Genomic DNA, 24,650 nt, shown 5'->3' with positions numbered 1-24,650 from the left:
CTTAAACTACCTTTTTCGACACCATAATCCTCATTAATCAAGACCCTACGATTTATTATTATCAATATAGTATTATTATCATAATCATGAATCTTAATCATCATCAACATCACTTATACCATATCATCATATATCTTTATAACTTCACAGAACCCTTATCACCATTCAAGCTTGTGTAATTCGATTAAATAGAAAACAAACGTATGGCATCTGCAAGTAGTAGTAGGAAAGGGTTTGCAGGCCCATTTTGGTTGTGATGTTTCAGTTACAGGCCCAACTAGCATACTAAATCTCAGTACAATGACACAAGAAAACAATACGGCACAATTCAAATGACAGATTGTTTAGACCTATGCAATTTAATCAAATATATAATGATCTTCGTCCAGCTCACCATAACCCTACCATTGCTTCATCATCTCAGAATATATTTTTTTAATCCCCCACTAATATCGGCTTTATTACCTAAGATTCCACCAAATCCAACTAGCGTATATCATCATCATGTATTATATTCAAACTCACGACATTAAGGGCCCATCAGACGAAGGAATCTATGATTCCACAACGTGTAACTGCATTTTATAAAATGAAACCAAAATCAGTCTCTATCTCAATATTTTTACAGCTCATCTTTCCATTATCATTCTTATATTAAATCCTAACTTATTGTCACTAAAGTTGAATCTCCCATAATATCATATTCATCGTCCCTACCATCAATTATGCATCACCTTCTTATTTCACGGTTCATCCTCATCATCCTAATAGTTGCAGCAGTTGACAATAGTAATTAAATAGGAATAGTAGCAAACATGAGTGAGTTTCTTACTTGATATCTGTCATAACCTGACCTTAACCATAAGGACGAATACAATAACATATGATTTCATCGCGAGGTATTGACCTCTATATGCGACATTTTTCAAAAACTACATTCGTTTTTACAATACAAACCATAGCTTTTATTACAAATACAAGGCTTAAACAACTTAATAATGATTATCGTTTAGCGATAATCTTAGACTTACAAACTTTACATGTGATAATAACAATACGACTTCCAACATATTTTACATTACAAATCCTCCGATATGCAGTTTTATTTTTGACACAAATATGCATACTCAAGATCTTGCTTAATTTCAACATGTTGCAGCGGAAGCTTTTAGTTATCACCTGAAAATAAACATGCTTAAAACGTCAACATAAAGTTGGTGAGATATAGGTTTAATGCCAGCAGCGTTATAAATATAGACCACAAGATTTCATATATAAACGTTTTAATAAAAATATTGTAAGTTGTTGATCACTTGATAACCATACTTAACATTTAATCAACGTCGCATATTCCCTTTATTATGAAATCTTACTACACCGTACCAAGTGTCATCACCGAAACAAAGTACTGTGCAACCGTTGAATACTGGTCGTCCAGTCCGGTTGGGGTTGTCAGGCCCGATAGATCTATCAACAGGATTCGCGTTTACAATACCTCATGTAAATAATAGTTACCAAGTTACAGGGAAGTATGCCAGTGGTACAACTCAACGTAGAATATATAATTTTTAATCACTTGTGTCCATAACGTAAATCATAAAATGCATGTATTCTCATCCCGAAATATTTAGAGTTTAAAAGTGGGACTATATACTCACTTTTGCCTTGAAGGTATTTAACTCGACTTGGTCTCCGATAGATATCACAAACCTAACCATATATATAATATATCAACATATTTTCTTTTCAAGTAATCGTTACATATATATATATATATATATATATACTTTTAATACTTTTAATATTTTCTTAGTCCGTAGTTAGCAGTCCGATGTTAGTGGTCCACAATTAGTTGCTTAAATAAAATAAATAAAGACCCCATCGTATTCATATTGATCAGAATTAATCTCGACCCATGGTACCATGTTGTCAAGTGACGTGTTGCGTACATAAAGTACCGTGTTGTCAAATGACGTGTTGCGTACAATCATGAGGTCTTATGATTAATCTTCTCGTGTTGTTTACGGGTGGTCCTGAAATATATAAAATTAAAGCAAAAGTAAAAATATATGAAATATCATATTAATTAGAAAATATATGATTAATTTAATTTTTCTCCAAATATTTTCGTAGCTAAACTAGCTTCGGATACCCGATCTTGTTTTAGTCGTAGTTTCTTCATTACAACTCCGTTTTTGTTGGTTCAACTTGCCACTTCCTTGGATTGAGTCAAATTTTAAGAATATGAACTGATAATACCTTAGTTTGTATTCAAAATCACAGGTTATAGGTCAAACTTTGGTGAAACTTATGAAAGTGATCATTTTCCATCATAAAAACAACATTTAATGATCATTTTTCTAAAAATACTTACACTTTGAGTTAAACCATGAAATTTTTATGTGTTAATATATTCATAAGAAATATCATTTTTCCAGAACATGAACTTCCAATTCATAGCTTAAGATGGTTTTTAATTATCCAACCCAAAACAGCCCCCGGTTGCACTCCGACGACGTAGATTCAGTTTTTAAGATGTTCTTTGTAAAACCAAGTTATATCTTGTTAAGTTAGCATATCATTATGATATATTACAGGTCTTGAAGTGTTTTAAAAGTTAAGTTAGAAGGATCTATTTAGTTTGCAAACAAGTTTGAAATCATTCAAACTATGTTCTTGTTGTTAAAATTTTACAACACAAAATAAGATAGCTATATAAATATGAATCGAATAAGGTTATGAATAAGGTTACTACCTCAAGTTACTTGGACAAAGTTACTGTAAAATATGAGAAAAATCTTAGAACCAAAAGAGTGGTGGAGTTGGATCAAAAGGTTGGAAGTAAACTTGTATTTTTGGAAGGATTATTGAAGTGTTCTTGGAAGGTTTTTCTTATGAAGATTAAGGCTTGTTTTTGAAGCTAGATCTTCATGGTAACTTGCTGAATTGTTGAAGAACACTTAAGGTTCCTAAGAGTGTGTTTTTGGTTAGAGAAAATGTGTAGTAAAAATGAAATTGGAATGGAGTATAAATGGTGGTGAAAAGATGTATAAATTTGTAATATTGTGGAAAAGTCTTGTAATATGCCAAATTGATTAATCATGCATGCTAAGATCCAAAATTGGCTGACTCATGGCTGCTAATAAAGTGATTGTGATGTGTATATACTAATAGTAAATACGTATAGGAGCTGGGTATGATACGAGTACATATACTCTAGGTATACATGTAGAAATTTTGAGGAAACGGAACGAGAATTCAAATATAGCTATCTTTTGTAAATATACTTATATTGTTTTATGTATATAAGCCCTTTAAAAGTGATTAAATACATATTTATAGGATACTTGTATAAGTATTATAGGTTAAAGGTATATATGTCAAATAACGTTACGTATAGTTATCATTTTGAAAACTTAAGTTAGTAGTCTCAAAGTATACTTATAACTTATTATTATTAGTACACAATAAGACGCTGAACCATTCTTAGATCATGTTAAATATATATAAATACATATATATACACAAACGTATAATTATCGTTTATTATATAGTTCGTGATATCATCGGTCAAATTGGACGGTCAAACGTTGTGTAAAACTCTTTTTAAAAACATAAATCTCAACAATTTGGATTGCTTATCATGTTGGTAAGGTTTAATTTATGTAAATATTAATCTCATAAGTATAAAATGATCAGAAAAATCCGGGTCGTTACAGTACCTACCCGTTAAATAAATTTCGTCCCGAAATTTTAAAGTTGTACCTATTTTGCGTTCTCGGGAAACAAATGCGGGTACTTTTGTTTCATTTGTGTAGAGACCCGTCCTAATCCATTTAGACGTAGTCCATATCGATTATAAATGATTCTCAACAGTTGATTACATAGCGAGATATTTGACCTCTATATGATACATTTTACAAAAATTGCATTCAATTTTAAAAGACAATCTTTCTTTACAACGAAAATTGACGGCATGCATACCATTTCAGAATATATCAAACTATAATTGACTTAATAATAATCTTGATAAACTCGATGACTCGAATGCAACGTCTTTTGAAATATGCCATGAATGACTCCAAATAATGTTTCTAAAATGAACAAATGCACAGCGGAAGATTTCTTTCGTACTTGAGAATAAACATGATTTCAAGTGTCAACCAAAAGGTTGGTGAGTTCATTAGTTTAACATAAATAATCATTTCATAATTTTAATAGACCACAAGATTTCATATTTCCATTTCTCATAAACATACGTCCCATGCATAGAGACAAAAATATCATTCATATGGATTGAACACCTGGTAACCGACATTAACAATATGCATATAAGAATATCCCCATCATTCCGGGATCCTCCTTCGGACATGATATAAATTTCGAAGTAATAAAACATCCAGTACTTTGGATGGGGCTTGTTGGGCCTGATAGATCTATCTTTAGAGTTCGCATCAATTAGGGTGTCTGTTCCCTAATTCTTAGATTACCAGACTTAATAAAAGGGCATATTCGATTAGATAATCCAACCATAGAATGCAGTTTCGATTACTTGTGTCTATTTCGTAAAGCATTTATAAAACAGCGCATGTATTCTCAGTCCCAAAAATATATATTGCAAAAGCATTTAAAAAGGGATTAATGAAACTCACGCACATAAATATTGTAAAACAGTTAATAAAGCATTTGCATGTATTCTCAGCCCAAAAACGTAGAGAGTAAAAAAGGGAGCAAATGAAACTCACGCACATAAATATTGTAAAACAGTTAATAAAGCATTTGCATGTATTCTCAGCCCAAAAACGTAGAGAGTAAAAAAGGGAGCAAATGAAACTCACCTACTGTATTTTGTAGTAAAAATACATATGACGACATTGAACAAGTATAGGGTTGGCCTCGGATTCACGAACCTATATCTGTTTTATATATATTAATACACATAATAATAATTAACAAATTTATATATTACTGTTATTAGTATACTTCTTTTATTACTAGTTTGTATGTTATATTATTAAATAATGTAATTGTATCTATTTTATATATAATTTAGATGCTTAATATGTATATAACAGACTCTTATTAAAGTATTTTAATTAGGTTATAGTATATGTTATTTATTATAAATATTATATATTAGTGCTTGAAAATATTATATAATGTATTAGAATTAGTAGTTATATATGCTTTAAAATATATTTATATATTAGTTGTAACTTAGTTATAATAACATTTTAGTAAACAAAATAGTATCTAATAGTAATAAAGATGTAAAATATATTTTTATATAAATGTCATTTTTTTATTAAACTAATATTTACAATACTAAAATAGTGGTAATAATAATAATAATGAATATAATGATAATCTTGATAATCCCATTAACATTAATAATAATAATAAAAATAATCAAAATTTTAACATTTAGTGTTAGTTTAATAATAATAATAATAATAATAACCATAATAATAATAATAATAATAATAATAATAATGATAATAGATAAAAAGAAAACTACCTCATAAACCCTTCATAACAAGAAATGCCCCAAGCTGGGCTCGAACTCGCGACCTCCCATTAATCGCACACCCGCCTAACCACTGCTCTGCTAGTTTCTTTTTGTTATAACCCGATTGATTAATTATATATCATTTACGAAACTGTTTTATTGTCTAACACAACTTCATCATCATCTTTTAATATCATCTCACCATCATCATCTTTCTGTGTTATGTGTATCATCATCAAACTCAAAATCATATCAACCTACGACATCATATACTTTGAATCATCATCATACTTTTATCTTCATTACACGATTATCGTATACCTCTATCTATCATTCACGATCGTCAACCTTTCATCATGTCGTCAACATTACTCATCATGATCATTAACATCCTATTATTATTATCACATCGTCATAAGCATCACCATTAATCACCACTAAAATCATCGATTATCATCATTATTTAATTACTTAACCATCAACTATATAGATCATCTGTTTTACTGCATCGTTGATGTACCGAAATATAAGTTGGATTCTGGGTCCAGCAAAACGTGGTAGTCCAAATCATTTTTCCTAACCTACTAACAAAACGAGCCTACTAAACCTAAACCCATTGGTGCATGTTTGAACATAGCAATACAATATACAATTAAAACAATTAGTTGGAACAAAAAATTTCTCTTTTGCTTTTGTAAATGAGAGACCCACACAAAAAGAAAAGGAATTTGTCCCACTAGCTCTATACATGTCGGCCACACTCTACTTGAGTGGAACGTACATTTTTAAAAAAAAACAAGACCACACATTCCATTATAATCCTAGTTTAAATCACTTTGTATAATAACCCGACTTTTTCCGTTAAATACTTAACAACCATTTATTAAATTCAATGATTTTTCCATGCCATATTTTTTTTTTCTATATTAAAGAACAGACTACTTTTGAAATGTGTTAATTTATCACTAGAAAATTTTGAAAATTAGTAATAATAAAGTTAATAATTGAAACTAATAACTTATGAAAGATATATAAATACTTTATAAATAAATATATAAAATGATAAATAAAAATATATAATAAATGGTTAAATTGAATTTGATATCACTAGATTCGTATATATTTCTAGTCACTATTTAGATCCAAGTTGTAAGAAATTTTGTTTACTACTTTTTAGTATTTTTTTTATATAAAACACAACGGTTAGTGAAACCAAGAAAAATACCTTTTCAGACAACGAAACGCATGAATACTTATTTTATATAATAATTAAGTTTTAAAAAAATCGAATTATTTAATTGGGATATTTTTAAATTAAACCCGAGAAAATTAGTTTAAACATTCATGTTTCAATAAAGGACAAATATTTATTTAATGTAAAATATTATAAATAAGTATTTTATGAAAAACACAAACCAGGTATGACGTCAAGAGTTTAAAAGGTTTCAAACAATATGGATATATATATATAATTTTTTTATAAATATAAAATTAACCAGTCATTGAATCATATTAAGATAAAATACATTGGATCTTAGCTAAAGGATAAAAATTTAATTATAACATGTGACTTTACAGTAATACTCGTGTTTACCAAAATATTACACCCGTGATATATTCATACCCGTGACTACACTGTATTATCCGTGATGTCTATTATTAAGATAGATATATCCCGTGACTATACAGTTAACACCCGTGTTTTATAGCTGTGATATATATATATATATATATATATATATATATATATATATATTAATCTATAACCCTAATTTATTCATACCCGTTCATTTTTCTTCTTCTCCTCAAGAACACCCACATTCTTCTTCACTTCTTACCTCAAATTCTCCTTCAATATTTGCTTGATCACAAAATCGTTTACATATTCGGATTCCTCTCGAAGAGCTCTACTTATCCACACCAACAATTTCTTGATTTGAGTAAGTTTTAAAAACTCCAATTTTCTAGTTTTCATATTTTTGTTACATATTAGGGTAGATATAGTGTCTAGTGCTCAAGTCCTTGTATGTATGCATGATATTGTTCGTTAATTTGATCATTTGTTGACTTGTTGATGAATCACGAATTTGAATGGTATGTTACTGATATGAACATGATATTTTCAGTTTATGAAATACTTATAAATGAAATCCTTGTGAAAAACTATTAATTTTAGGCTCAAGAATCACTTGATTTCGTTTAGAATTGCTTCCGGTATGATTAATTAAAGTTTAACATGATATTACATGAAATCCGAATTTTTTTACCATGTTTCTAGAATTTTCACTTTGTTATCTGTAAATATAAGTATGTAGATGGATTACTATTGAAAAACTATTAATTTTAGGCTCAAGAATCAATTGATTTCGTTATCGTATGCTCCCGATATGTTAAATTGAAGTTTTCATGTGATCTTGCTATGAATCCTAATTTTCTGAGATGAATGCTTTATGATTGAGTTTGTGAACTGATGTTAGATGTATAGATAATTTAAAAACACCCAAGATAGACTTAAGATTCATGTTAATCGGATATGTAAAGCCCTCGTTATGGTTAATTAAAGGTTTGTGATTTTGTTGCTTAAAAATTTATTTCGGTTTAAAAATTCGTAATTGAAACTGTGAATCTGGGAAAGTATGCTATATATTCAGGTCCGGAGAGGTATATAGTTGTATTGCTTGCGAAAAAAAAACATTTGGTTTTCATTTAGATATTGTCCAATTCCGATAAAAGAGTCAAAATCTATGGCCAAATCAAAGTTAGAATTTTATATTATTTAAAACCGGACAGAACAGTTTCATTGGGATGCGTGTGACTTGATCTCAGGATTCTGGGTTCACGGTTGCGTGCGTATCGAAAAATTAATAAGTTTAGACTCCAGAAACGCGTCATTTGGATAATTTTTGGATTTGATATGATTTTTCAAAGTTTTTACATGAGTACCGAAACGATTCAGCATTACAGCCTGGTACGTTTTCAGTCACTGCGAGCTTTCTGTTTAGGGTTAGAGGTTGTGCTTCGGATATATTATAGTCGACTAAATTCCGGAGATTTTGGCGTGTATTTCAAGTCAAACGGACCTGTACTTATTTTTATAAAAATTCTGGAAGTTGACTACATTATTTAAGCTAAATAATATGTGCAATTGACTTTGTTTGACCAAATGGGTTTAATGGGTCAAAATGGGTAACGGTCAGTGTAGAAAAGTCCCAAACGTCGATTTAAGTAAGTTTAAAGGTTGTGGTGTTTAAAAAAAATAAGTTGTGGCATGTTTTGGTCAAAATGGGTGTTTATGACCCATTTGGGTCATACGAGCCTACTTTGACCCATATCCGAAATTTTGAGAACCAAAGGTATGTAACACATCCCGTATATTGATTTAAGTATGTTTGCAATTTTTGGTGCTTTAAAAATGAGTTTGGGTCAAATTTGGTTTAAAGAAAGTTTTATGACTCATTCGGGTCAAACGTGCATAAATTGACCCATATGCATAATTTTGGAAAATGAAAGTCACCAACACATCTAAAATGTCATTTTTGAGCTGTGATAAAAATTTGGTTAAGTCAGGTCAGCCGGATTCAAATTTGGATCGTCAACCGAAAATTTTAGTATTTTAACAAAATTGTCAAAATGACTCTCGGACCTACTTTGAGGACTCGCAAGTTGAAATCAGTTAAGTTTAGATAAAAACTATTATTTGGTATTGAAAGTATTTGTGACAAGCTTTAAAACGATATATTATTTGTATAATTTTGTTGAGTCTAAACAGGTATAAAACAAGCGAGAAAATGGGCAATCGTTGCTGATTTTGAACACTTAACAAAAATTTTATCAGCATTTTATGTTTCGGGAGACTGTTTTCGCGAGGTCATAACTTTAAAACCGTAACTCCATTTTTGTCAAATAAACTGTCTATAGAAAGGTGGGATAACATACTTTCCAATGGTCACGACCTAAGGTATTATATCAAATTTGGTGGGACCCGGAATCAGCTGCAAAATACTAAAAAATACATACATGTAAATAATATAAATTTTTCTAAGTAAAAATGAATAACTTAAGTTTGACCTATGTTTGACTACTTGACCTACTTGTGTAGTTTTATGCGGTTGTTGACTTGTGTTAATCATATTGACTGTGTTTGACTTGCGTTTGACTTACATTTGACTTACTTTGACTTGCGTTGACTTTTGTTGACTTTTGCTAAATTTATGAGTCGGACTTGAGCAATAGGACTATACGAACCCTATGACCTGACCTAGCTTATTAGACATTTATTAACCAACATATATTCTTTAGGATGAGGTCTACGGTTACTTGCATTCCGAGTATTGGTTACATCTACGTGAATTGTTTATTGGGCTACAAAGGTGAGTTTCATTTGCTCCCTTTTTAATTGCTTTTGCAATATATATTTTTGGGCTGAGAATACATGCGCTGCTTTTATAAATGTTTACAAAATAGACACAAGTACTTAAAAATATATTCTACGTTGAGTTGTACCACTGGCATATTTCCCTGTAGCTTGGTAACTACTATTTACATGGGTATTGTAAACGCGAATCCTGTTAATAGATCTATCGGGCCTGACAACCCCAACCGAACTGGACGACCAGTATTCAACGGTTGCACAGTACTTCGTTTCGGTAACTACACTTGGTACGGTGTAGTGAGATTTCATAATAAAGGGAATATGCGACGTTGATTAAATGTTAAGTATGGTTACCAAGTGCTCAACCACTTAGAATGCTTTACATACACTTGCGAGTGTATTATGTTTATGATTATGAAATCTTGTGGTCTATTGAAACTATTGATAACTGTTGTTATGATAAACCTATGAACTCACCAACCTTTTGGTTGACACTTTTAGCATGTTTATTCTCAGGTTTTTCAAAAGTGCTTCCGCTGTCTGCTTGCTATTTGCTCAAGGTGCTGCATGGAGTCTTTTATGCCATATTTTCAAAAAGACATTGTGAAATGTCCCGTTCTTATTGATTAAAAACGTTCCATATTAATTGATTTCGTTGCGAGGTTTTGACCTCTATATGAGACGTTTTTCAAAGACTGCATTCATTTTAAAACAAACCATAACCTTTATTTCATCAATAAAGGTTTAAAAAGCTTTACGTATATTATCAAATAATGATAATCTAAAATATCCTGTTTACACACGACCATTATATAATGGTTTACAATACAAATATGTTACAACAAAATAAGTTTCTTGAATGCAGTTTTTACACAATATCATACAAGCATGGACTCCAAATCTCGTCCTTATTTAAGTATGCGACAGCGGAAGCTCTTAATAATTACCTGAGAATAAACATGCTTAAAACGTCAACAAAAATGTTGGTGAGTCATAGGTTTAACCTATATATATCAAATCATAATAATAGACCACAAGATTTCATATTTCAATACACATCCCATACATAGAGATAAAAATCATTCATATGGTGAACACCTGGTAACTGACATTAACAAGATGCATATATAAGAATATCCCCATCATTCCGGGAAACCCTTCGGATATGATATAAATTTCGAAGTACTAAAGCATCCGGTACTTTGGATAGGGTTTGTTAGGCCCAATAGATCTATCTTTAGGATTCGCGTCAATTAGGGTGTCTGTTCCCTAATTCTTAGATTACCAGACTTAATAAAAAGGGGCATATTCGATTTCGATAATTCAACCATAGAATGTAGTTTCACGTACTTGTGTCTATTTTGTAAATCATTTATAAAACCTACCTGTATTCTCATCCCAAAAATATTAGATTTTAAAAGTGGGACTATAACTCACTTTCACAGATTTTTACTTCGCCGGGAAGTAAGACTTGGCCACTGGTTGATTCACGAACCTATAACAATATATACATATATATCAAAGTATGTTCAAAATATATTTACAACACTTTTAATATATTTTGATGTTTTAAGTTTATTAAGTCAGCTGTCCTCGTTAGTAACCTACAACTAGTTGTCCACAGTTAGATGTACAGAAATAAATCGATAAATATTATCTTGAATCAATCCACGACCCAGTGTATACGTATCTCAGTATTGATCACAACTCAAACTATATATATTTTGGAATCAACCTCAACCCTGTATAGCTAACTCCAACATTCACATATAGAGTGTCTATGGTTGTTCCGAAATATATATAGATGTGTCGACATGATAGGTCGAAACATTGTATACGTGTCTATGGTATCTCAAGATTACATAATATACAATACAAGTTGATTAAGTTATGGTTGGAATAGATTTGTTACAAATTTTCACGTAGCTAAAATGAGAAAAATTATCCAATCTTGTTTTACCCATAACTTCTTCATTTTAAATCCGTTTTGAGTGAATCAAATTGCTATGGTTTCATATTGACCTCTATTTTATGAATCTAAACAGAAAAAGTATAGGTTTATAGTCGGAAAAATAAGTTACAAGTCGTTTTTGTAAAGGTAGTCATTTCAGTCGAAAGAACGACGTCTAGATGACCATTTTAGAAAACATACTTCCACTTTGAGTTTAACCATAATTTTTGGATATAGTTTCATGTTCATAATAAAAATCATTTTCTCAGAATAACAACTTTTAAATCAAAGTTAATCATAGTTTTTAATTAACTAACCCAAAACAGCCCGCGGTGTTACTACGACGGCGTAAATCCGGTTTTACGGTGTTTTTCGTGTTTCCAGGTTTTAAATCATTAAGTTAGCATATCATATAGATATAGAACATGTGTTTAGTTGATTTTAAAAGTCAAGTTAGAAGGATTAACTTTTGTTTGCGAACAAGTTTAGAATTAACTAAACTATGTTCTAGTGATTACAAGTTTAAACCTTCGAATAAGATAGCTTTATATGTATGAATTGAATGATGTTATGAACATCATTACTACCTTAAGTTCCTTGGATAAACCTACTGGAAAATAGAAAAATGGATCTAGCTTCAACGGATCCTTGGATGGCTCGAAGTTCTTGAAGCAGAATCATGACACGAAAACAAGTTCAAGTAAGATCATCACTTGAAATAAGATTGTTATAGTTATAGAAATTGAACCAAAGTTTGAATATGATTATTACCTTGTATTAGAATGATAACCTACTGTAAGAAACAAAGATTTCTTGAGGTTGGATGACCACCTTACAAGATTGGAAGTGAGCTAGCAAACTTGAAAGTATTCTTGATTTTATGTAACTAGAACTTGTAGAATATATGAAGAACACTTAGAACTTGAAGATAGAACTTGAGAGAGATCAATTAGATGAAGAAAATTGAAGAATGAAAGTGTTTGTAGGTGTTTTTGGTCGTTGGTGTATGGATTAGATATAAAGGATATGTAATTTTGTTTTCATGTAAATAAGTCATGAATGATTACTCATATTTTTGTAATTTTATGAGATATTTCATGCTAGTTGCCAAATGATGGTTCCCACATGTGTTAGGTCACATGGGCTGCTAAGAGCTGATCATTGGAGTGTATATACCAATAGTACATACATCTAAAAGCTGTGTATTGTACTAGTACGAATACGGGTGCATACGAGTAGAATTGTTGATGAAACTGAACGAGGATGTAATTGTAAGCATTTTTGTTAAGTAGAAGTATTTTGATAAGTGTATTGAAGTCTTTCAAAAGTGTATAAATACATATTAAAACACTACATGTATATACATTTTAACTGAGTCGTTAAGTCATCGTTAGTCGTTACATGTAAGTGTTGTTTTGAAACCTTTAGGTTAACGATCTTGTTAAATGTTGTTAACCCAATGTTTATAATATCAAATGAGATTTTAAATTATTATATTATCATGATATTATCATGTATGAATATCTCTTAATATGATATATATACATTAAATGTCTTTACAACGATAATCGTTACATATATGTCTCGTTTAAAAATCATTAAGTTAGTAGTCTTGTTTTTACATATGTAGTTCATTGTTAATATACTTAATGATATGTTTACTTATCATAGTACCATGTTAACTATATATATATCCATATATATGTCATCATATAGTTTTTACAAGTTTTAACGTTCGTGAATCACCGGTCAACTTGGGTGGTCAATTGTCTATATGAAACATATTTCAATTAATCAAGTCTTAACAAGTTTGATTGCTTAACTTGTTGGAAACATTTAATCATGTAAATATCAATCTCAATTAATATATATAAACATGGAAAAGTTCGGGTCACTACAGTACCTACCCGTTAAATAAATTTCGTCCCGAAATTTTAAGCTGTTGAAGGTGTTGACGAATCTTCTGGAAATAGATGCGGGTATTTCTTCTTCATCTGATCTTCACGCTCCCAGGTGAACTCGGGCCCTCTACGAGCATTCCATCGAACCTTAACAATTGGTATCTTGTTTTGCTTAAGTCTTTTAACCTCACGATCCATTATTTCGACGGGTTCTTCGATGAATTGAAGTTTTTCGTTGATTTAGATTTCATCTAACGGAATAGTGAGATCTTCTTTAGCAAAACATTTCTTCAAATTCGAGACGTGGAAAGTGTTATGTACAGCCGCGAGTTGTTGAGGTAACTCAAGTCGGTAAGCTACTGGTCCGACACGATCAATAATCTTGAATGGTCCAATATACCTTGGATTTAATTTCCCTCGTTTACCAAATCGAACAACGCCTATCCAAGGTGCAACTTTAAGCATGACCATCTCTCCAATTTCAAATTCTATATCTTTTCTTTTAATGTCAGCGTAGCTCTTTTGTCGACTTTGGGCGGTTTTCAACCGTTGTTGAATTTGGATGATCTTCTCGGTAGTTTCTTGTATAATCTCCGGACCCGTAATCTGTCTATCCCCCACTTCACTCCAACAAATCGGAGACCTGCACTTTCTACCATAAAGTGCTTCAAACGGTGCCATCTCAATGCTTGAATGGTAGCTGTTGTTGTAGGAAAATTCTGCTAACGGTAGATGTCGATCCCAACTGTTTCCTAAATCAATAACACATGCTCGTAGCATGTCTTCAAGCATTTGTATCATCCTTTCGCTCTGCCCATCAGTTTGTGGATGATAGGCAGTACTCATATCTAGACGAGTTCCTAATGCTTGCTGTAATGTCTGCCAGAATCTTGAAATAAATCTGCCATCCCTATCAGAGATAATAGAGATTGGTATTCCATGTCTGGAGATGACTTCCTTCAAATACAGTCGTGCTAACTTCTCCATCTTGTCATCTTCTCTTATTGGCATGAAGTGTGCTGATTTGGTGAGACGATCAACTATTACCCAAATAGTATCAAAACCACTTGCAGTCCTTGGCAATTTAGTGATGAAATCCATGGTAATGTTTTCCCATTTCCATTCCGGGATTTCGGGTTATTGAAGTAGACCTGATGGTTTCTGATACTCAGCTTTGACCTTAGAACACGTCAAACATTCTCCTACGTATTTAGCAACATCAGCTTTCATACCCGGCCACTAAAAATGTTTCTTGAGATCCTTGTACATCTTCCCCGTTCCAGGATGTATTGAGTATCTGGTTTTATGAGCTTCTCTAAGTACCATTTCTCTCATATCTCCAAATTTTGGTACCCAAATCCTTTCAGCCCTATACCGGGTTCCGTCTTCCCGAATATTAAGATGCTTCTCCGATCCTTTGGGTATTTCATCCTTTAAATTTCCCTCTTTTAAAACTCCTTGTTGCACCTCCTTTATTTGAGTAATAAGGTTATTATGAATCATTATATTCATAGATTTTACTCGAATGGGTTCTCTGTCCTTCCTGCTCAAGGCATCGGCTACCACATTTGCCTTCCCCGGGTGGTAACAAATCTCAAAGTCGTAATCATTCAACAATTTAATCCACCTACGCTGCCTCATATTCAGTTGTTTCTGATTAAATATGTGTTGAAGACTTTTGTAGTCGGTATATATAATACTTTTGACCCCATATAAGTAGTGCCTCCAAGTCTTTAATGCAAAAACAATCGCGCCTAATTCCAAATCATGCGTCGTATAATTTTGTTCGTGAATCTTCAATTGTCTAGAAGCATAAGCAATCACCTTCGTTCGTTGCATTAATACACAACCGAGACCTTGCTTTGATGCGTCACAATAAATCACAAAATCATCATTCCCTTCAGGCAATGACAATATAGGTGCCGTAGTTAGCTTTTTCTTCAATAACTGAAACGCTTTCTCTTGTTCATCATTCCATTCAAATTTCTTCCCTTTATGCGTTAATGCAGTCAAGGGTTTTGCTATTCTGGAAAAGTCTTGGATGAACCTTCTGTAGTAACCAGCTAGTCCTAAAAACTGGCGTATGTGTTTCGGAGTTTTCGGGGTTTCCCACTTTTCAACAGTTTCTATCTTTGCCGGATCCACCTTAATACCTTCTTTGTTCACTATGTGACCGAGGAATTGAACTTCTTCCAACCAAAATGCACACTTTGAAAACTTAGCGTACAATTCTTCCTTCCTCAATACTTCTAACACATTTCTCAAATGTTCACCGTGTTCTTGGTCATTCTTTGAATAAATAAGTATGTCATCAATGAAAACAATGACAAACTTGTCAAGGTATGGTCCACACACTCGGTTCATAAGGTCCATGAACACAGCTGGTGCATTAGTTAAACTAAATGGCATGACCATAAACTCGTAATGACCGTAACGTGTTCTGAAAGCAGTCTTTGGAATATCATCTTCTTTCACCCGCATTTGATGATACCCGGAACGTAAGTCAATCTTTGAATAAATAGACGAGCCTTGTAGTTGATCAAATAAGTCATCGATTCTCGGTAGTGGGTAGCGGTTCTTGATGGTAAGTTTGTTCAACTCTCGGTAGTCGATACACAACCTGAATGTACCATCTTTCTTCTTGACAAACAAAACAGGAGCTCCCCATGGTGATGTGCTTGGTCGAATGAAACCACGCTCTAAAATTTCTTGTAATTGGCTTTGCAGTTCTTTCATCTCGCTGGGTGCGAGTCTGTAAGGAGCACAAGCTATTGGTGCAGCTCCTGGTACAAGATCTATTTGAAATTCAACGGATCGATGTGGGGGTAATCCCGGTAATTCTTTCGGAAATACATCGGGAAATTCTTTTGCAATGGGAACATCATTGATGCTCTTTTCTTCAGTTTGTACTTTCTCGACGTGTGCTAGAACAGCATAGCAACCTTTTCTTATTAGTTTTTGTGCCTTCAAATTACTAATAAGATGTAGCTTCGTGTTGTCCTTTTCTCCGTACACCATTAAGGGTTTTCCTTTTTCTCGTATAATGCGAATTGCATTTTTGTAACAAACGATCTCTGCTTTCACTTCTTTCAACCAGTCCATACCGATTATCACATCAAAACTCCCTAACTCTACTGGTATCAAATCAATCTTAAATGTTTCGCTAACCAGTTTAATTTCTCGATTCCGACATATATTATCTGCTGAAATTAATTTACCATTTGCTAATTCGAGTAAAAATTTACTATCCAAAGGCGTCAATGGACAACTTAATTTAGCACAAAAATCTCTACTCATATAGCTTCTATCCGCACCCGAATCAAATAAAACGTAAGCAGATTTATTGTCAATAAGAAACGTACCCGTAACAAGCTCCGGGTCTTTCTGTGCCTCTGCCGCATTAATATTGAAAACTCTTCCGCGGCCTTGTCCATTCGTGTTCTCCTGGTTCGGGCAATTTCTAAAAATGTGGCCCGGTTTTCCACATTTATAACAAACTACATTTGCATAACTTGCTCCGACACTACTTGCTCCGCCATTACTCGTTCTGACACCATTTGTTCCTTTCGTTCTATTAACCCCTGGTCCGTAGACCTCACACTTCGCCGCGCTATGACCATTTCTTTTACACTTGTTGCAAAATTTAGTGCAGAACCCCGAGTGATACTTTTCACACCTTTGGCATAGCTGCTTCTGATTGTTGTTATTGTTGCGGTTATTATTGTTGTTGGGATGGTTGTTGTAGTTGTTGTTGTTGTTGTTGTTGTTGTTGTTGTTGTTGGGCCGTTTGTTGATGTTGCGATTGTTGGGATAATTGTTGCGATTATTGTTGTAATTGCTGTTGTTGTTGTATTGGTGATTCTTATCACCGTTTTCCTCCCACTTTCTTTTGACTTGCTTCACATTGGCCTCTTCAGCAGTCTGTTCTTTAATTCTTTCTTCAATCTGGTTCACTAGTTTGTGAGCCATTCTACATGCCTGTTGTATGGAGGCGGGCTCGTATGAACTTATATCTTCTTGGATTCTTTCCGGTAATCCTTTCACAAACGCGTCGATCTTCTCTTCCTCATCTTCGAACGCTCCCGGACACAATAGGCTCAATTCTGTGAATCGTCTTTCGTACGTGGTAATATCAAATCCTTGGGTTCGTAACCCTCTAAGTTCTGTCTTGAGCTTATTGACCTCGGTTCTGGGACGGTACTTCTCGTTCATCAAGTGCTTGAATGCTGACCACGGTAGTGCGTACGCATCGTCTTGTCCCACTTGCTCTAGATAGGTATTCCACCATGTTAACGCAGAACCTGTGAAGGTATACGTAGCGTACTTCACTTTATCCTCTTCAGTACACTTACTTATGGGAAACACCGATTCGACCTTCTCGGTCCACCGTTTCAATCCGATCGGTCCTTCGGTTCCATCAAATTCCAAAGGTTTGCAGGCAGTGAATTCTTTGTAGGTGCATCCTACACGATTTCCTGTACTACTAGATCCAAGGTTATTGTTGGTATGTAGCGCAGCCTGTACTGCGGCTATGTTTGAAGCTAGAAAAGTACGGAATTCCTCTTCATTCATATTCACGGTGTGTCGAGTAGTCGGTGCCATTTCCTTCAAAATAGTCAAATGGAACAAGTTAATCATACAGAATATTAAGAGTAGTTAATAGTATTTCGTAGCATAATATGAACTCATTTATAAAAGCTTTTTCTTCATATTAGCGTTTTATAAGTTTAAATTCGGGTAGTACCTACCCGTTAAGTTCATACTTAGTAGCTAATATACAATTCAACTACTACAATTCTATATGAAAAACTGATTATAATAATATTTCGCGTTCAAACTTTTATACAATATTTTACAAACTTACAATACTGCTTATTTTACATAAAGCATGAAATATAGCACACAATAACTTTGATACAAGATAGTTGTGAAGATAATTCTAGCTAGTACACAAGTCGTTCAGCAAAGGCAATAAAGACACGTAATTCATACGTCCAGAAACAAGTCATGCATTCTGGTTTTACTAGGACTACTTCCCATCCTTGGTCTTGTGGAACATAACCGTTATGGCCGTTGATAAGATAGCGTGTTGTAACGTCGTCAAAGGGACGAGGGTTACGTAATGTCCAACAGTCCCGTAACAATCTAAAAACCTCATTTCTTACCCAAATTACCGACTCCGTCACTTGTGGGAACGTTTTTTTTAATAGTTGTAGGCCGATGTTCTTGTTCTCACTTTGGTGAGAAGCGAACATTACTAATCCGTAAGCATAACATGCTTCTTTATGTTGCATGTTAGCCGCTTTTTCTAAATCACGAAGTCCAATATTCGGATATATTGAGTCAAAATAATTTCTTAACCCATTGCGTAAAATAGCATTTGGGTTCCCCGCAATATATGCGTCAAAGTAAACACATCGTAACTTATGGATTTTCCAATGTGATATCCCCCATCTTTCGAACGAAAACCTTTTATAGACCAAGGAATTCTTGGAACGTTCTTCGAATGTCTTACAAACTGATCTCGCCTTAAATAGTTGTGCCGAAGAATTCTGACCGACTCTAGACAAGATTTCATCAATCATGTCTCCGGGTAGGTCTCTTAAAATATTGGGTTGTCTATCCATTTTGTGTTTTTATACTGTAAAATAGACAAGAGTTAGATTCATAAAAAAAATACTTATTAATACAAGCAATTTTTACATATATCATAAAGCATAAGCACACTATATTACATATATTACACCACACGAATACAGCTATCTTATTCCGACTCGCTTGTTTCTTCTTCTTCGGTTTTGGTTCGTTTTGCCAAGTTTCTAGGGATATATGATGTTCCCCTAATACGAGCCGTCGTTATCCACATTGGTTTAGAAAAACCTGGTGGTTGAGAGGTTCCCGGGTCATTGTTACAACTTAAGGACTTCGGGGGTTGACGATACATATAAAGTTCATCGGGGTTGGAATTAGATTTCTCTATTTTTATGCCCTTTCCCTTATTATTTTCTTTTGCCTTTTTAAATTCAGTTGGGGTAATTTCTATAACATCATCGGAATTCTCGTCGGAATCCGATTCATCGGAGAATTGGTAATCCTCCCAATATTTTGCTTCCTTGGCGGAAACACCATTGACCATAATTAACCTTGGTCGGTTGGTTGAGGATTTTCTTTTACTTAACCGTTTTATTATTTCCCCCACCGGTTCTATTTCTTCATCCGGTTCCGATTCTTCTTCCGGTTCCGATTCTTCTTCTGGTTCCGACTCTTCATCCGGTTCCTCTTCGGGAACTTGTGAATCAGTCCACGAATCATTCCAATTTACATTTGACTCTTCATTATTATTAGGTGAGTCAATGGGACTTGTTCTAGAGGTAGACATCTATCACATAATATCAAACGCGTTAAGAGATTAATATATCACATAATATTCACATGTTAAAAATATATAGCTTCCAACAAAATTTGTTAAGCAATGTTTTTTCAAGTAAACACGGTCGAAGTCCAGACTCACTAATGCATCCTAACAAACTCGATAAGACACACTAATGCAAAATTCTGGTTCTCTAAGACCAACGCTCGGATACCAACTGAAATGTCCCGTTCTTATTGATTAAAAACGTTCCATATTAATTGATTTCGTTGCGAGGTTTTGACCTCTATATGAGACGTTTTTTTTCAAAGACTGCATTCATTTTTTTAAAACAAACCATAACCTTTATTTCATAGATAAAGGTTTTAAAAAGCTTTACGTAGATTATCAAATAATGATAATCTAAAATATCCTGTTTACACACGACCATTACATAATGGTTTACAATACAAATATGTTACAACAAAATAAGTTTCTTGAATGCAGTTTTTACACAATATCATACAAGCATGGACTCCAAATCTCGTCCTTATTTAAGTATGCGACAGCGGAAGCTCTTAATAATCACCTGAGAATAAACATGCTTAAAACGTCAACAAAAATGTTGGTGAGTTATAGGTTTAACCTATATATATCAAATCATAATAATAAACCACAAGATTTCATATTTCAATACACATCCCATACATAGAGATAAAAATCATTCATATGGTGAACACCTGGTAACCGACATTAACAAGATGCATATATAAGAATATCCCCATCATTCCGGGACACCCTTCGGATATGATATAAATTTCGAAGTACTAAAGCATCCGGTACTTTGGATGGGGCTTGTTGGGCCCGATAGATCTATCTTTAGGATTCGCGTCAATTAGGGTGTCTGTTCCCTAATTCTTAGATTACCAGACTTAATAAAAAGGGGCATATTCGATTTCGATAATTCAACCATATAATGTAGTTTCACGTACTTGTGTCTATTTTGTAAATCATTTATAAAACCTGCATGTATTCTCATCCCAAAAATATTAGATTTTAAAAGTGGGACTATAACTCACTTTCACAGATTTTTACTTCGTCGGGAAGTAAGACTTGGCCACTGGTTGATTCACGAACCTATAACAATATATACATATATATCAAAGTATGTTCAAAATATATTTACAACACTTTTAATATATTTTGATGTTTTAAGTTTATTAAGTCAGCTGTCCTCGTTAGTAAGCTACAACTAGTTGTCCACAGTTAGATGTACAGAAATAAATCGATAAATATTATCTTGAATCAATCCACGACCCAGTGTATACGTATCTCAGTATTGATCACAACTCAAACTATATATATTTTGGAATCAACCTCAACCCTGTATAGCTAACTCCAACATTCACATATAGAGTGTCTATGGTTGTTCCAAAATATATATAGATGTGTCGACATGATAGGTCGAAACATTGTATACGTGTCTATGGTATCTCAAGATTACATAATATACAATACAAGTTGATTAAGTTATGGTTGGAATAGATTTGTTACAAATTTTCACGTAGCTAAAATGAGAAAAATTATCCAATCTTGTTTTACCCATAACTTCTTCATTTTAAATCCGTTTTGAGTGAATCAAATTGCTATGGTTTCATATTGACCTCTATTTTATGAATCTAAACAGAAAAAGTATAGGTTTATAGTCGGAAAAATAAGTTACAAGTCGTTTTTGTAAAGGTAGTCATTTCAGTCGAAAGAACGACGTCTAGATGACCATTTTAGAAAACATACTTTCACTTTGAGTTTAACCATAATTTTTGGATATAGTTTCATGTTCATAATAAAAATCATTTTCTCAGAATAACAACTTTTAAATCAAAGTTTATCATAGTTTTTAATTAACTAACCCAAAACAGCCCGCGGTGTTACTACGACGGCGTAAATCCGGTTTTACGGTGTTTTTCGTGTCTCCAGGTTTTAAATCATTAAGTTAGCATATCATATAGATATAGAACATGTGTTTAGTTGATTTTAAAAGTCAAGTTAGAAGGATTAACTTTTGTTTGCGAACAAGTTTAGAATTAACTAAACTATGTTCTAGTGATTACAAGTTTAAACCTTCGAATAAGATAGCTTTATATGTATGAATTGAATGATGTTATGAACATCATTACTACCTTAATTTCCTTGGATAAACCTACTGGAAAAGTGAAAAATGGATCTAGCTTCAACGGATCCTTGGATGGCTCGAAGTTCTTGAAGCAGAATCATGACACGAAAACAAGTTCAAGTAAGATCATCACTTGAAATAAGATTGTTATAGTTATAGAAATTGAACCAAAGTTTGAATATGATTATTACCATGTATTAGAATGATAACCTACTGTAAGAAACAAAGATTTCTTGAGGTTGGATGATCACCTTACAAGATTGGAAGTGAGCTAGCAAACTTGAAAGTATTCTTGATTTTATGTAACTAGAACTTGTAGAATATATGAAGAACACTTAGAACTTGAAGATAGAACTTGAGAGAGATCAATTAGATGAATAAAATTGAAGAATGAAAGTGTTTGTAGGTGTTTTTGGTCGTTGGTGTATGGATTAGATATAAAGGATATGTAATTTTGTTTTCATGTAAATAAGTCATGAATGATTACTCATATTTTTGTAATTTTATGAGATATTTCATGCTAGTTGCCAAATGATGGTTCCCACATGTGTTAGGTGACTCACATGGGCTGCTAAGAGCTGATCATTGGAGTGTATATACCAGTAGTACATACATCTTAAAGTTGTGTATTGTACGAGTACGAATACGGGTGCATACGAGTAGAATTGTTGGTGAAACTGAACGAGGATGTAATTGTAAGCATTTTTGTTAAGTAGAAGTATTTTGATAAGTGTATTGAAGTCTTTTAAAAGTGTATAAATACATATTAAAACACTACATGTATATACATTTTAACTGAGTCGTTAAGTCATCGTTAGTCGTTACATGTAAGTGTTGTTTTGAAACCTTTAGGTTAACGATCTTGTTAAATGTTGTTAACCCAATGTTTATAATATCAAATGAGATTTTAAATTATTATATTATCATGATATTATTATGTATGAATATCTCTTAATATGATATATATACATTAAATGTCTTTACAACGATAATCGTTACATATATGTCTCGTTTAAAAATCATAAAATTAGTAGTCTTGTTTTTACATATGTAGTTCATTGTTAATATACTTAATGATATGTTTACTTATCATAGTATCATGTTAACTATATATATATCCATATATATGTCATCATATAGTTTTTACAAGTTTTAACGTTCGTGAATCACCGGTCAACTTGGGTGGTCAATTGTCTATATGAAACATATTTCAATTAATCAAGTCTTAACAAGTTTGATTGCCTAACATGTTGGAAACATTTAATTATGTAAATATCAATCTCAATTAATATATATAAACATGGAAAAGTTCGGGTCACTACATAAACATCTATCACATAATATCAAACGCGTTAAGAGATTAATATATCACATAATATTCACATGTTAAAAATATATAGTTTCCAACAAAATTTGTTAAGCAATCATTTTTCAAGTAAACACGGTCGAAGTCCAGACTCACTAATGCATCCTAACAAACTCGATAAGACACACTAATGCAAAATTTTGGTTCTCTAAGACCAACGCTCGGATACCAACTGAAATGTCCCGTTCTTATTGATTAAAAATGTTCCATATTAATTGATTTCGTTGCGAGGTTTTGACCTCTATATGAGACGTTTTTCAAAGACTGCATTCATTTTAAAACAAACCATAACCTTTATTTCATCAATAAAGGTTTAAAAAGCTTTACGTAGATTTTCAAATAATGATAATCTAAAATATCCTGTTTACACACGACCATTACATAATGGTTTACAATACAAATATGTTACAACAAAATAAGTTTCTTGAATGCAGTTTTTACACAATATCATACAAGCATGGACTCCAAATCTCGTCCTTATTTAAGTATGCGACAGCGGAAGCTCTTAATAATCACCTGAGAATAAACATGCTTAAAACGTCAACAAAAATGTTGGTGAGTCATAGGTTTAACCTATATATATCAAATCATAATAATAGACCACAAGATTTCATATTTCAATACACATCCCATACATAGAGATAAAAATCATTCATATGGTGAACACCTGGTAACCGACATTAACAAGATGCATATATAAGAATATCCCCATCATTCCGGGACACCCTTCGGATATGATATAAATTTCGAAGTACTAAAGCATCCGGTATTTTGGATAGGGTTTGTTAGGCCCAATAGATCTATCTTTAGGATTCGCGTCAATTAGGGTGTCTGTTCCCTAATTCTTAGATTACCAAACTTAATAAAAAGGGGCATATTCGATTTCGATAATTCAACCATAGAATGTAGTTTCACGTACTTGTGTCTATTTTGTAAATCATTTATAAAACCTGCATGTATTCTCATCCCAAAAATATTAGATTTTAAAAGTGGGACTATAACTCACTTTCACAGATTTTTACTTCGCCG

This window comes from Rutidosis leptorrhynchoides, chromosome 3, assembly GCF_046630445.1.
Source record: "Rutidosis leptorrhynchoides isolate AG116_Rl617_1_P2 chromosome 3, CSIRO_AGI_Rlap_v1, whole genome shotgun sequence".
In the NCBI taxonomy this organism is placed as follows: Eukaryota; Viridiplantae; Streptophyta; class Magnoliopsida; order Asterales; family Asteraceae; genus Rutidosis; species Rutidosis leptorrhynchoides.
The sequence above is the reverse complement of the archived record's forward strand: the minus strand, read 5'-3'. Positions refer to the sequence as shown.